Source organism: Triturus cristatus, chromosome 7 (assembly GCF_964204655.1).
Source record: "Triturus cristatus chromosome 7, aTriCri1.1, whole genome shotgun sequence".
In the NCBI taxonomy this organism is placed as follows: Eukaryota; Metazoa; Chordata; class Amphibia; order Caudata; family Salamandridae; genus Triturus; species Triturus cristatus.
The window spans coordinates 983,923,941-983,936,873 of record NC_140590.1 but is presented as its reverse complement, the minus strand read 5'-3'; the positions used below and the strand labels follow the sequence as shown (position 1 = coordinate 983,936,873).

Here is a 12,933-nt window from a genome sequence, read left to right as displayed (position 1 = left end):
TGGAAACAGTCACGTTTTTGGCTTCTTCCACGGCCAACTTTATGGCGCTGGGAGATTTTAATCTCCACTTTAATGACCCGGCAGATTTAGTGGCGGTAGACCTGCAGTGTGATTTGAAAGCTTATGAGTTGAGTTTAATCAACGCGGGAGCTACGCACAATAGGGGTCATCTGCTTGACCCTATTTTTGCTAATATTTCCCATCTTAGGTCTATGCCCCCTTATCCTCTCCCGTGGTCAGATCACTTCTTGGTTCCGTTAACTTGGCAAGTGGAATCAACGGCCACCCTTCTCCATAGGGTCCATACTTTGGAGAGAGTCTGGTCTAGGTTATCGGTGGACAACTGGATTACTAACCTTGAATGTACGTGTCCCTCCCCAGTTTCGGACCCGGTAATCGCAGATGCGAACCTTAATCAGTGGCTGACCAGCTCTCTTGACGCTATTCTCCCTAAAAAGAGAGTGCTAAAGAGGGAGAAGAGAATGGGTTCTGCCCCATGGTATACACCCAAGTTAAGAACCCTTAGGAAGGGATATAAGAAGTTGGAGAGGGCTTGGAGAAAGGAATGGGTGGAAGCCAGGCGAGAGGAGTATCGTGCGGCAATTAGGGTGTATAAATCTGCTCTTCGTTGCGCTAAGGCACAATTTTTTGAGGAGAGAATAAAAAGTTCCTCTAACTCCTCTAGAGAGACTTTTAGAGTGATAAAGGAACTTCTTAAAGTTCCCGAGCCCTTGGTAACTCATGATAGCCCAGGTGAGAAATGCAAGGAGCTGGCGAACTATTTTCATATGAAAATAGAGAACATTCTAAATGCCTTGCCCCAGGCTGTCCAGAGAATAGATACTGGCAGTCAGCCAGGGGGAGTTCTTGTCCATTTGGACACCTTTGGGCCAGTATCAGTAGAGGAAGTCCTTAAGGAACTGGGCGCTATGAAGAGTGGTTCCCCTAGGGATCCGGTCCCTATGAGATTCCTGAAACAGGTAGCAACCATTATTGCGGTCCCGGTTACAGACCTAATTAATGCATCCTTTGTCCAGGGCTTGGTGCCACCGAGCTGGAAGAGAGCAGTGGTAAAGGCTCTCCTGAAAAAGCCAAATCTGGATCCATCGGATCTGGCAAATTTCAGGCCCATTTCCTTGCTTCCTGGACTCGGTAAGATCGCTGAAAGGTTGGTGAACAGTCAGTTGTCATACTTCCTGGAGTCTAATGACCTGTTGCGAGACTCTCAAACTGGATTTTGCCCAGGTCAGGGCACCGATACCGCTCTTCTGGCAGTCGTTGAGGAAGCCAGGAGCATTTTGGATTCAGGAGGGTCCGTGGCAGTGATCCTCCTGGACCTTAGTGCGGCCTTCGACACTGTGAACCACCAAGTGTTGATCCAACGGCTGTCAGATATAGGGGTTACAGGTGTGGCTCTGAAGTGGCTTATGTCATTTCTCTGCGACCGGACGTACCAGGTTTGGGAAGGCAGTGAACGGTCGGCATCTATCCCCCTCCAGTGTGGTGTGCCACAGGGCTCCTCCCTTAGCCCCACATTGTTTAATGTATATATGGCCCCCCTGGAGGATGTGGTGGCCCCATTTGGTATTAAAATCGTCAGCTATGCTGACAATACTCAGCTGGTGGTCGCTTTATCCCAACTTGTGGATAACCCAGATTCGCTGCACTCCTGTATGTCCAAAGTTTACACCTGGATCTGTGAATCAGCTTTAAAGTTGAACGGTTCAAAGACCGAAATAATGTTGTTAGGGCATAAAATTCCTTCTCTCCCTTCGACTATTTGGCCTAGCTGTCTGGGAGACCTCCCGAGTCCTAAAGAGGAGATTAAGAGTCTGGGGATCTGGCTGGAACAAGATCTTTCTTTCAGGACCCAGGCGAAAAAAACGGCAGGAGTATGTTTTGGTCTTCTCCGTTCAGCTCGTAAAGTCCTGCCTCTGCTTCCTTGGATATCTAGGAAGCTGCTCATTCAGGGGCTTATTGTAACGAGACTAGATTATAGTAATACTATTTTTCTAGGTGCCCCTGAAGCTACGTTCAATAAACTTCAGCAGGTTCAAAAGGCTGCTGCAAGGCTGCTTACGAGTATACCAAGGACGCAGTCAGCTGAACCCGCTTTGAAGGCCCTGCACTGGCTCCCGGTGCGGGAAAGGGTTAAATTCAAGGCTCTATGCACAGCGCATAAAATTCTTCAGGGGAAGGGATCTCCTATGCTGAGGAATTTAGCTGTGCCCTATAAGGCTAATAGATCTTTGCGCTCTGACCAGTAACATCTGCTCCAAATTCCCAGAGTGAAAAGGGCTTGTGCTGGTGGGCGAAGATTCTCGGTCAATATAGCCATTCTGTGGAACGTGCTTCCTCTGAGTTTGCGCTCAGAGACTTGTACTTCTCGGTTTCGTAAACTTCATAAAACCCATCTCTTTCCTGCCGGATGCTGCTGAACCTGTCTTTTGCTAATGGTTGTCGCCCTGGACAAGCGCTGGGATGCACTAGGGTAACTATGCGCTATATAAAAACTCCAAATAAATAAATAAATCTGTGTCTCATTCGTTCTCCGTATCATCTCGAAGCTACCAATGATTAGACAACCCAGAACAAGCGACTTGGACCGGTGGAACGGTGGGAATCAGGAACACCTTTTCGTTATTATTCTCATATCAGTCCACAACAAGAGTAATCAGAGACACGGTAAAGTTTAAAATGTTTAACTCCGTGCCCTAAGGTGCAGTACTTTGGCTAACATAAGCAGACAAATGATTAAAAACAAAACCATCAGCATTGTTACAATACCATAGAAAATGAAGGGAGAAATCATTATTACAAATGATAGTTGAAAACAACCACCCTCCCTTTACTAGTAAGCTAGTATTATGAAACTAATAGAAGGTCTCTAGGCTTGAATGGGGAACCCCATACCGTAACTATCAGCTTAGGTGAATCACATCACAGGATCAGCTCTGCTCTGTGTCTGGAAAAGGTTTTCTCCAAGTGTCTGACTCATGCATGCAAAATACAATATTAAAGGCACCCGACTTTCAGATATTAGCAGCTGTGTGCGTGTTATGGCTAGAGCGTGGGCCGATCAACCTGAATTCAAAAGCATACATTGTTATTTGACCTTGACGGCTTCTGCACACAGTGTTCAGACTAAGGTCGCGGTGCACGTCTAGGGATGTGAACAACAGACCGTTCTCATGTAAAGAAAAAGCAAGCAAGCAGTTTTTCTTGTAATAACAGCTTCCTGCAGTGTCGTGTGCAAAAGCAGCAAAGTGGCAAGATGGCTTTTTACATCTAAGGCGCTTATGCTAACATAGCAATGTGTGTACATTACACCCCTGAAGGAGTTCTTAAAATATCTATCCTTCTCTCTCTCTTTCTCTGTTGCCATGCCATCTGATTTATTGGGTGCTTTAAACTTTGTACTTCTAGGCGTGGGACGCATATTGTCATAGACTGTCTTAAAAGTCTAATTTTTCAAAGTTAACGGTGCCCTCCATAGGAAACTCTAACTTCTTATGATGTGCTGTATATTTATTCCAGTCGGGAATCCAAACACTTGTATAATACCCAACCTCTTCCATCATTTGAAATTCTGACCTGTCCTTCTTTGGCATCTTCTTACCCTTTTTAGGCTTATTCTGTTTTTTAGGTTTAAGTTTTGTAAATACTCTAACCATGGTTACACTTATTCAAGCTCAAAACAACCTATGAAGTCAAAACAACATTGAAAACAAACTTAGCGAACAACAACCAATTGCAGCGCTGCTCTGTAAAAGGTCCACCGATTACAGCGCAGCTATGCTAACATGGTGACGTCACACCAATCCCAGCATGGCTCCCTGGCTGACTAGCCAATCACAGCGCATTTTCTTTATGAAGAGGTAAACAATTACAAAACCACAAGAAACCTTTAAAAACTAATAAACGCCTTGCCTGTGCACTCTAGAATGGAAAATATATCAGCATTTCTCAAGTCAGATTATTCTCCACAATAGTAACTATTTTGAGCAATGGAGAGAAAAACAGTACCAGAAAACAAGATTGAATCCCAAAGAACCTACAAAGTTATCAGTAGGCAAACCTCTGACCAGCAGAATTCTACCCCAAGTTAATGTACAATACCCCCATGCATTAAGGGCAAGCACAGTAACTCAAATTAACCACTCAAACCCAAAAAAGAAGATTTATTCATGTAAATCCCTGCAGATGTGTAAGCGTTGCCGCTCTCTACATACCACAATCACTGCCAAGGTAATAATATCTCAAGATCTTGGATTGCCAACAAAATACGATAACCAACTCAATTCTCTCCTATAAACAAAGCAACATCAAATGGGTTTACAAATGTGAATAATACAAGTTCAAAATAGTAGTAAGCCCACCAATTCAAGCCACAATCATCATCATATAACCCAGCAGCTCACCACAAAAACAGAATTCCATCATCACAAAGCATACAAACTCATGCATTCAAATTCTCCCTATTCATACCTACACTTCAGGTTCATTCACGACTGTACAGCAATATAGCTTTTCACCCCGCAGGAGGATCCAACACCGAGAAGTTGTAAGGCAAAACTCCTTTCCAGACACCTAAGGCCAAAATTCTTCCAAAAATCTTTGGGGAACTCTTTAAAGAGGAGGTGCTCAAGCACTAACCTTCCTCTGTTGCTAACCTTGTGGGGTCCAATAATCATTTGAAACCCAATATTTAATCGCCCTGATATTTTACCAAAATAATTTGTCTCCCGAGTCTCCAGGTGATCTAGCGGTTGGAGACTACACTCCTCATCAGGCAAACAAAAGTTAGGTAGTTAAATGGAATCAAATATTGAAAGCATGAGGAACTCAATTCCAGATAAAAAATAAGTCATAAAGTGAATTTAATACAGAATAAATAAAATGTGCTACAGGGAAAAATGCATGAAATGCCTTGAAGGCCTAATACAGAAATACAGATAAATGCAAAATCAATAAACCCTTATAATCCCTTTTTAGTAATATTCCAAGTGTCAAACTCATAAAGAGTACAGACAGCATCCCAATAATAAGTTTAAGAGCAAAAAGGGGCATGGCCTTTTGCCTATGAGGAAAATAGACAGAAACTCACAGGTTTGATAGACAAATCATATAAACTATTAATAGATTCTGCAAGTTCAGCATGATATGGTCATGGTTAGGATTGCATTGGCTAATCAGAAACAACAATGTAATTTTCTTCATCTTTAGCATTAACCTACTTCTTAAGATAAAAGAAATCTTCTGCTTGCTCCACCATCAACTGTATTTCGAAGATGTACTGCACAAATAAAACACTTCTTAAACAATGCTCATAGAATTAACACAACCATACTAACAATTCCAGCAGAAGTCCTTGAAAATGATACTTTGAGTAGACGATGGAAGCTTTATTCACAATGCATGCTTGCTAACATTGTTGCCTGTCGATATTATATTGATGTAATTCACCTGATGCTCTGCGGAAATGAAGGGAAAGATGGCTTTGCATTGGGACACTAATTGGGAAGTGGAATGAGCAGGAGAAAGCTGAGTAAAACATCAGACACTAAATCCATTTTAAGAATAATGTTTTATTATACAAAAATGTGGCATAACTATTCATAGAGTTATTTACACTTCCAGTTGAATTAGGTTTAATTTAATTTAATTTAATTGATTTAATTCAAAAGCTTTATTCGGTTTGTACAATGCAACCATATAAGCAGAACAAAACAATAAAACAGAATTTTAAATAAAAAAAAAACCAAAATTGGTCACAAAGAGGTTAATTTTCATAGCAAAAAGTTGCCATATACAATGAACAGAATGCATTATAATGTACAAATTCAGCCCCTTTCAATGCCAAGCAAATGTTCCATTAACATTATTTGGCAATGTGCAATTTCCGCATAAAGTGACGAATATATATTAGCTGTGCAAAGAAATGCAAAGTGCAATGAAGGCATTATTAAAGTGCAATAAACATCCACAGTCTCCTCAAAATTAGAAGTACAGAAAGATTGCTATCAGTACATGATAATGTGCAAAATACGCAATTAAAATAAAAACTACACAGGGCAAATTATTGACTTCCTTATGGTTACACATTTTAACACATAAGATGCAGTAGAAAAACAAATATCTGAACTTCCTAAAGATGATATTAACTTCATTGCTGTTTTAGTGGACCGAACATTATATTTTAAAAAGATAGGTTTAAGATAAAATTTCCTAAAATGGTAATAAAACTTGCAGAACAATAAAAAATGGCAGCAGCTTTGTTTTGAAATATTGTCACAAGGGCACATAGAGTTAGATTTAGTTCTCATATGCGGGAATGACACTAAGTGGTGAACAATCCCCAACCTTAAACGGGTTAGAACAAATTGATGAGAATTACGTGTTACAGTGGTAAAATATGTCTGAAAACCTTTATTTAAATTTAGATCATAATAAAATACTGCAGTTGGTAGGTTTCTAGACTGCTTCTCTCTGGCCGCTCTCTTATATGATAAAAACCTCAGTTTTCGATCTTTCTTGGATATCAGCGCTGCAGCTTCTGGTCTCAAGCGGATATTACAATCATATAGAAGATTAAACCAATGAAAAATATAGCTCAACCATGGTATACGTGATGAATGGTCAAGCCTCAGACAGTCTTTGATGATTGTTTGTGTAAATAATGTTTCAGGTTTAGACCAAATAGAACGCCAGAGTAATAATGGGCGTAATGCAGCTAAATCCATGACATATTCTATACCCACTTCCTCGTGAATTAACATAGTTGATGCTGAGGGGGGGACACATAATAATTTTTTTTAAAACTCATTTTCATCGCTCTCTAAAGAATTCACACAATGATGGCCCCACACTCCCGCCCCATACAGTGCCGATGAAACACACCTGGCGTTATAAATGTCCATCATTTCTTTTATTCTTCTTTGCCCCAATTTGGCGGAGAATCTAAATATGCTATTGGTGTTTCTACTCATTTTCAATCTCACGTTGTCATCCTCATTTGCCCATTTCCCATCTCCGGAGAATGTTATTCCTTGGTAGCAAAACCTACTGACCGTTTGCATCTTAATTTTATCAATATAGAAGGTGCTAACCGGCTTTACTTTCTTGCCGCAAATCATCGCGAAAGTCTTGGGTTTGTTAACTATCAATTTTCTATTTTCAATAAATAACACAAAGTTATCAATAAGACGTTGTAATCCAACCTGTGTTCGCGATAAAAGGACAGCATCATCCACATATAATAAGATCGGGATAGCACTCCCGTCTATAATAGGGGCATCTGAAGGTAGCTGACTTAAGATAGAATCAATTTGATTAATAAATAATGAAAATAAAAAGGGTGCTAAAACGCAACCCTGTCGGATTCCTCTGGCAACTTTAAAAAACGGTGTACATTCCCCTGAGGGTCCATAGCGAACTTTACAGGACAGTCTTGAGTAGAGCCATGCTAGAAAATATACACATTCCTTTGGGGCACCTAGTTCTAATAAAATTTCCCATAGAATTTTATGATCTACAAGATCAAAAGCGCTGCTCAGGTCTGCGAAACAGAGGAACAGGTTGCCCTCCTTAGCGATTGTGTATTTATTAATAAGGAGGTAAAGATTTACGCACTGTTCCAATGTCCCCAGAACTTTTCTGAAATCATATTGTGCTTTTGATAAAATTGTGTTGTCCATGGCCCAGGTTTCTAATCTTTTTAGCATAATTCTACTCATTATTTTAATTGAGGAATCCAAAAGAGAGATGGGGCGATAATTACTTGCCTCAGATTTGGAACCTTTTTTGAAAAGGGGAATAATTAAGGATTGGCCCCATGAAATAGGTATCTGTCCCACCGCAGTCGCGTTAAAAAGCCTAGTCAGAATAGGGGCCCACAGATGTAACTCAGTTTTATATAGGTCCAGTGGGACCCCATCTGGTCCAGGGGCTTTACCTCCTTTACTGTTAGTTAGGCCCTCATATAGACCTATTTCTAGGGGTAACCTTGGCCATGTACAGTCGTTATACATTGAAGAATCTAAAACTAGCCTACCAGGGTTAAAAATATTTAAAAAATGTTCGGTCCATGAGTTGCAGTCTACATGTGAGGTTATTTCGGGCACTCTGTCATTCTTTAAAAAGGAGCTATTTATAGTCTCCCAGTAGAGTTTGCTATTATTAGTATCTGCCGCTAAGTTAAGGTTGTTCCAGGCCTCTTCTTGAAGGTCTCTTTTCCTATTAGCAAGGGCTACTTTATAGATACCGCGAAAATGTTTAATGCTAGTGGAATTACGTGGTTTGGTGCTCAAAGCCTGTTTTAAATCATGTAGGGCGCGGGTACAACTTTTGTCAAACCATCCTGAATTTATTTCTTTTTTTCCGTTATTTTTCTTAGTGAGCAGGCTTTCTATTGTTTCAATAATCCTAAGAAAGCTAGTGAGTATAATGTTAGGATTAACTTCCTCACCAAGGCAGTAGTCTATCTCCTTGCTGCATTTTCTTATCACCTCCTCATGTATTTTATAAGGGACGATCCTCGACCATCTAATCCTCATACCATTTGGTCTCACGGCTTCGGCGTTATTAATACAGTTGTTTCCCTTTGTTTGTTTATTACCCCAGCATTGTAATATTATAGATATGCTATTGTGGTCGCTTAATGCTTGCTCATTGACCCATAAGTTAGAGTAAGCGGTGTTATTGGAGAGCAGAATGTGGTCAATGTAAGTATTAGCATTTCTCCCTTTAAAAGTTGGGCAGTTGAAATTTTCCCTATTTTTCGTGCAACTTAGCATTTCCAGATCAAACTTTGCTATCATGTTATTTAGTACTGTGCCATAGGTGCAATGTGGGAAGTGTAAATAGTCAACATCTTCCATGTTTCCGCTCTCCCTTCTAGTCCCACACAAATCACTCATTGCAAAAGGGCATGAGCTAGTATTAAAATCTCCAGCCCATAAGATAATGGGCTGGTTACATGATAACTCCAGAGCCCTCTCAATTTTGTTTTCCAACGGGGCTAGGATTTTACCTCTGTCAGCACTAAAAACATTATTATAAAAATTAATCAATATTAAATCTTTTCCTTTGTTAAATTCTAATCGTAACACCTGAGAGTAAATATCCACTGAGGTGCAACTTCTAATTTTGCAGGTATTAAGTTTAGTTGATATTAGGAGTAATTCGCCTCCCTTGGCCCTACCAACGACTGAGCTAACTGCATTCAAGCAGTACGAGGTATAACCCTCGATAAAAATAGGCTCCTTACGCCAAGTTTCTTGGAGGCATATTATATCATAACCTGTAGTTATAAAATCCCTCCAGAATGGGGTATCCAGTTTTCTGTTTATACCTGCTATATTCCAAGTAACAACACTATAACCCGAATCCAGGTCTAAGTTAGCAGCTGTACATCAATTATTTACTGCTACAGGAATTTCTCGGGATAGGGGAGTATCTTTCATATATAACTTGACTGGTGTACTGATGGGTATCAGTCCCTCTATTGTGCTAACAACTTCGTTTGTGTTAAGTTTAAATGCAGTGGGTGTTTGTGCAGCTATTGCTGCGCTAAGTAAGTGGCAGGTATCCTGGTTGCCATATCTCTTTTCTCCCTTACGTTCTTCGGGTGTTACATTCGTTATAGGGCTTATAGAATAGCTATCCTGATTTGTACCTTTTGGCAAATTAAGTCAATCAATATCCTCCAAGGATTCAAAGGCCTTGAATCTATTGTATGTCTCGAGTGATTTGCAGAGTTATTGTTGGTTGAATGGCTGGGTTCCAATAGGTGCCTATAAAAATAGCCTAATGGTAATAAAGTTGTATTGAATTCCCACGCCGATGGTAGTGGAGCATTTTTAAGGTAGCTTTTGGCCCATGAACGAGATTTGAAATATATTATGACGCAATCCCCCTCAAAGTTTTTCCTAAGGGGGCCTACCCAACCCACCCTTTGTGTTAATATAATCTGGTTAGCCCCCTCCATAGGGAAATTACAGTTGTTAGCCAACCAGTGGAGGATTTTATTTTTTAGTGTATCGTGATTCTCTACTTGCCCATATCTTAACTTAGGTATGTTAGCGAGTACTGCCACATAAGCACTGCATTCCGGGGGCAAATTGATACAAGGTGGGGACTGTCTAGTAGTTATTGCTGTCGTGTGGACTTCCTTATCCCTACATAGTTGCTCTATAGGTGTAGTTTTTATGTTAATTTGTGCTCCCTGGTTTATACTAGCTGTTGAATTTCCTCCCACAGGTAATTGAGGACTTGTGACTGAACCTCCACAGGACTGACGTGTAACATATTGTTTGCTAACAGGAATGCTACTAGTGTTTGTGGTAGGAACCGTGGAAGGTTTATTCTTGGTCATATTTAGTTGACCAGTACTTCCTTCAATAATACCCTCTGGTATAATGGTTGCTTCTACACCTGCTCTTTGTAGTTCATGCAACCTGTTTTTATCAACGGAACGTCTTAATTTGTGAACCTCCCTAGCCAAGTTATCCACTTTTTCGTGTAAGGGCCTAATCAGCTCAATTAATTTATCAAAGACTGCTTCTATTTTAAATATACCCGCAGAGTTTTGCTTAGCCCTTGTGCGTGTAGTGACCGTATTCTCCATTGTAGGTAATTTTTTTCCCCTTTTTCTCATTATGTTGCCCTGCCCTGTGTTTTTTTTCCGTGCACCTTTTGGGTTAGCCAAGAGGGATAATGAAGGAACAGAGCTATCATCTGTGTCAAACAATCTAGGAGTATTCGAAATTTTAGACTGGGTGCTGTCGTTAATATTAACTCCATCTGAGGTGGACATGCCTATGGTCACTTAGCTATTATGTGTAGTTGCTCTACTGGGGTTTCCTTGATCTATTGGTTGTGGTGCAAATTGATCCCATAGATAATCATCTTTCTGTTCGATCTATTTCTTGGGTAAGGACACTAACAGCTTTTACCAAATATGTATCAATAGTGTTGCATACTGTATCAGCTGGTACTTTGGCTCGGCGCCTTGCCATATCCAGTTATTTTACTATCGCCTCCCCCTACCTTTAGTTCTGGAATATCACTGTCGGCCCGTGTACACAAACTGCAAAATGTACGAATGGTTTTACTTCTCATATATCCCACATCCGGCCAGGCTTAGGGAGGTGGCCCAGCCCGGCCTCCTTCGACCTCCGGCGGCCACAGACAGCCCGCCCTTGGCCCGGCTTGTCCCGCGCGCGTCCTCGCGGGACGAGCGGCCACACGCAGATTTATACGCCTCCTGGGGCTGATGAACGGGTCAGCAACAGCGTCGCCAGTGAGGGTCTGCTGGGAAATGTAGTTTCCCGGCCGGCGGAGCTAAGCCCGGCCGTCGGTAGATCAAAGGAAGGGTAGAGAGTTAGTGCCTCAGTGGAGCAGAGCCCGGCCGCACTCAGGAACCCCCACAGCAGCACACCAAGTCCTCGGGGCCACACGCAGATTTATACGCTTCCTGGCGCAGATGAACGGGTCAGCAACAGCGTCGCCAGTGAGGGGCTGTTGGAAATGTAGTTTCCCGGCCGGCGGAGCTAAGCCCGGCCGTTGGTAGATCAAAGGAAGGGTAGAGAGTTAGTGCCTCAGCGGAGCAGAGCCCGGCCGCACTCAGGAACCCCCACAGCAGCACACCAAGTCCTCGGGGCCACACACAGATTTATACGCCTCCTGGCGCAGATGAACGGGTCAGCAACAGCGTCGCCAGTGAGGGGCTGCTGGGAAATGTAGTTTCCCGGCCGGCGGAGCTAAGCCCGGCCGTCGGTAGATCAAAGGAAGGGTAGAGAGTTAGTGCCTCAGCAGAGCAGAGCCCAGCCGCACTCAGGAACCCCCACAGCAGCACTTAGGTAACTTGTTCTAAGTGCTGCATCATTAGTTCATCAGTCACGACTTCGTGGATCATTAAAAACACTAATCATCACAAATAATTTCCCCACGATATCTGCACATTTTGCATGTTTCAGAAACGCTGCAACACTAATAAGAATCCACCATAGAGATCTGCACGTTGGCACAGTCCGATTACTAAGGTGCTCCACATCTGACAGTGCAGAAAGATATTAGAAAGAAACTAATGACAGTGTGCAGAGGTGGCAGCTATATAGAGGCCCTGATGTCATATCCGGGGCGGGATGCATCTGATGCCGAGCTACATGCATGATACCACCTACCAACATACGAGGGAATTGTTGTAGAATGTTTTCCAGATTCAGACTGGCATCTGGAGGTAATCACAAGGTAAGGAATCTGCAGTTAAGAGTATCCACCCGAAAGAGCATTACCAAAGGAATGTAACTTTTTCAACTGGCTGGAGCATTGCAGCTTAAAGAGTGATATTGCAGGAGGTGTGGATCCCGTGTTCACAGTGTGAGCTCTAATATTCTGTCACAATTGAGCCCTGCATTCTAATAATGTGCCCTTCATGTATTGGTCAGGCAGGATAACAGGCAATCGCTTCTTCTGCGTAGTGACACTCAGCTGGGCTGAAAGGGGAGCAAGACTTGCTGCTGTGCGGTATAGTCCTAGTCATGACAGCAGTGCGTTTCCATTGTAGTGCATGGATACAAGAATCCATTCATTGTGATTGATGAAAGCACTACATAGGCAGGCGAATAAATCTAATGGCTGCAATCTATGAAAAAGAAATACTTTTGCATGCCGATCCAAAATTAGGATGACACTCTAACAAGTAATGGATGGAAGCACCTGATGACTGAAGGGACAGACCACATACCCGTACTATTTCTTGTTTTCTCTATTACCAAAGATATGTAAAACCGCTCTAGCTGTCTCTACAGAGACCTAAAAAGGCACAGCAAGTGGAACCCTTATTCTTGAGTTTGAGCCTCAGAGATGGTGGATGTGATATGCTCCAATATGGTGTAACAAAAGACAAAGGGGCAGATTTATGAGGGATTT

The 12,933-nt window shown here is 42.0% G+C and overlaps 1 long non-coding RNA gene across 1 annotated transcript in view; it reads right to left on the bottom strand.

The window, feature by feature from the left end:
- The window catches only part of LOC146810956 (uncharacterized), a 304,293-nt gene extending 293,098 nt beyond the window's left edge, over positions 1-11,195 (bottom strand). Inside the window, exon 1 of the long non-coding RNA XR_014965757.1 lies at positions 11,050-11,195. This is a non-coding gene — a long non-coding RNA (uncharacterized LOC146810956). The remainder of the gene's footprint in view (positions 1-11,049) is intronic.
- Positions 11,196-12,933: the final 1,738 nt, after the last annotated feature.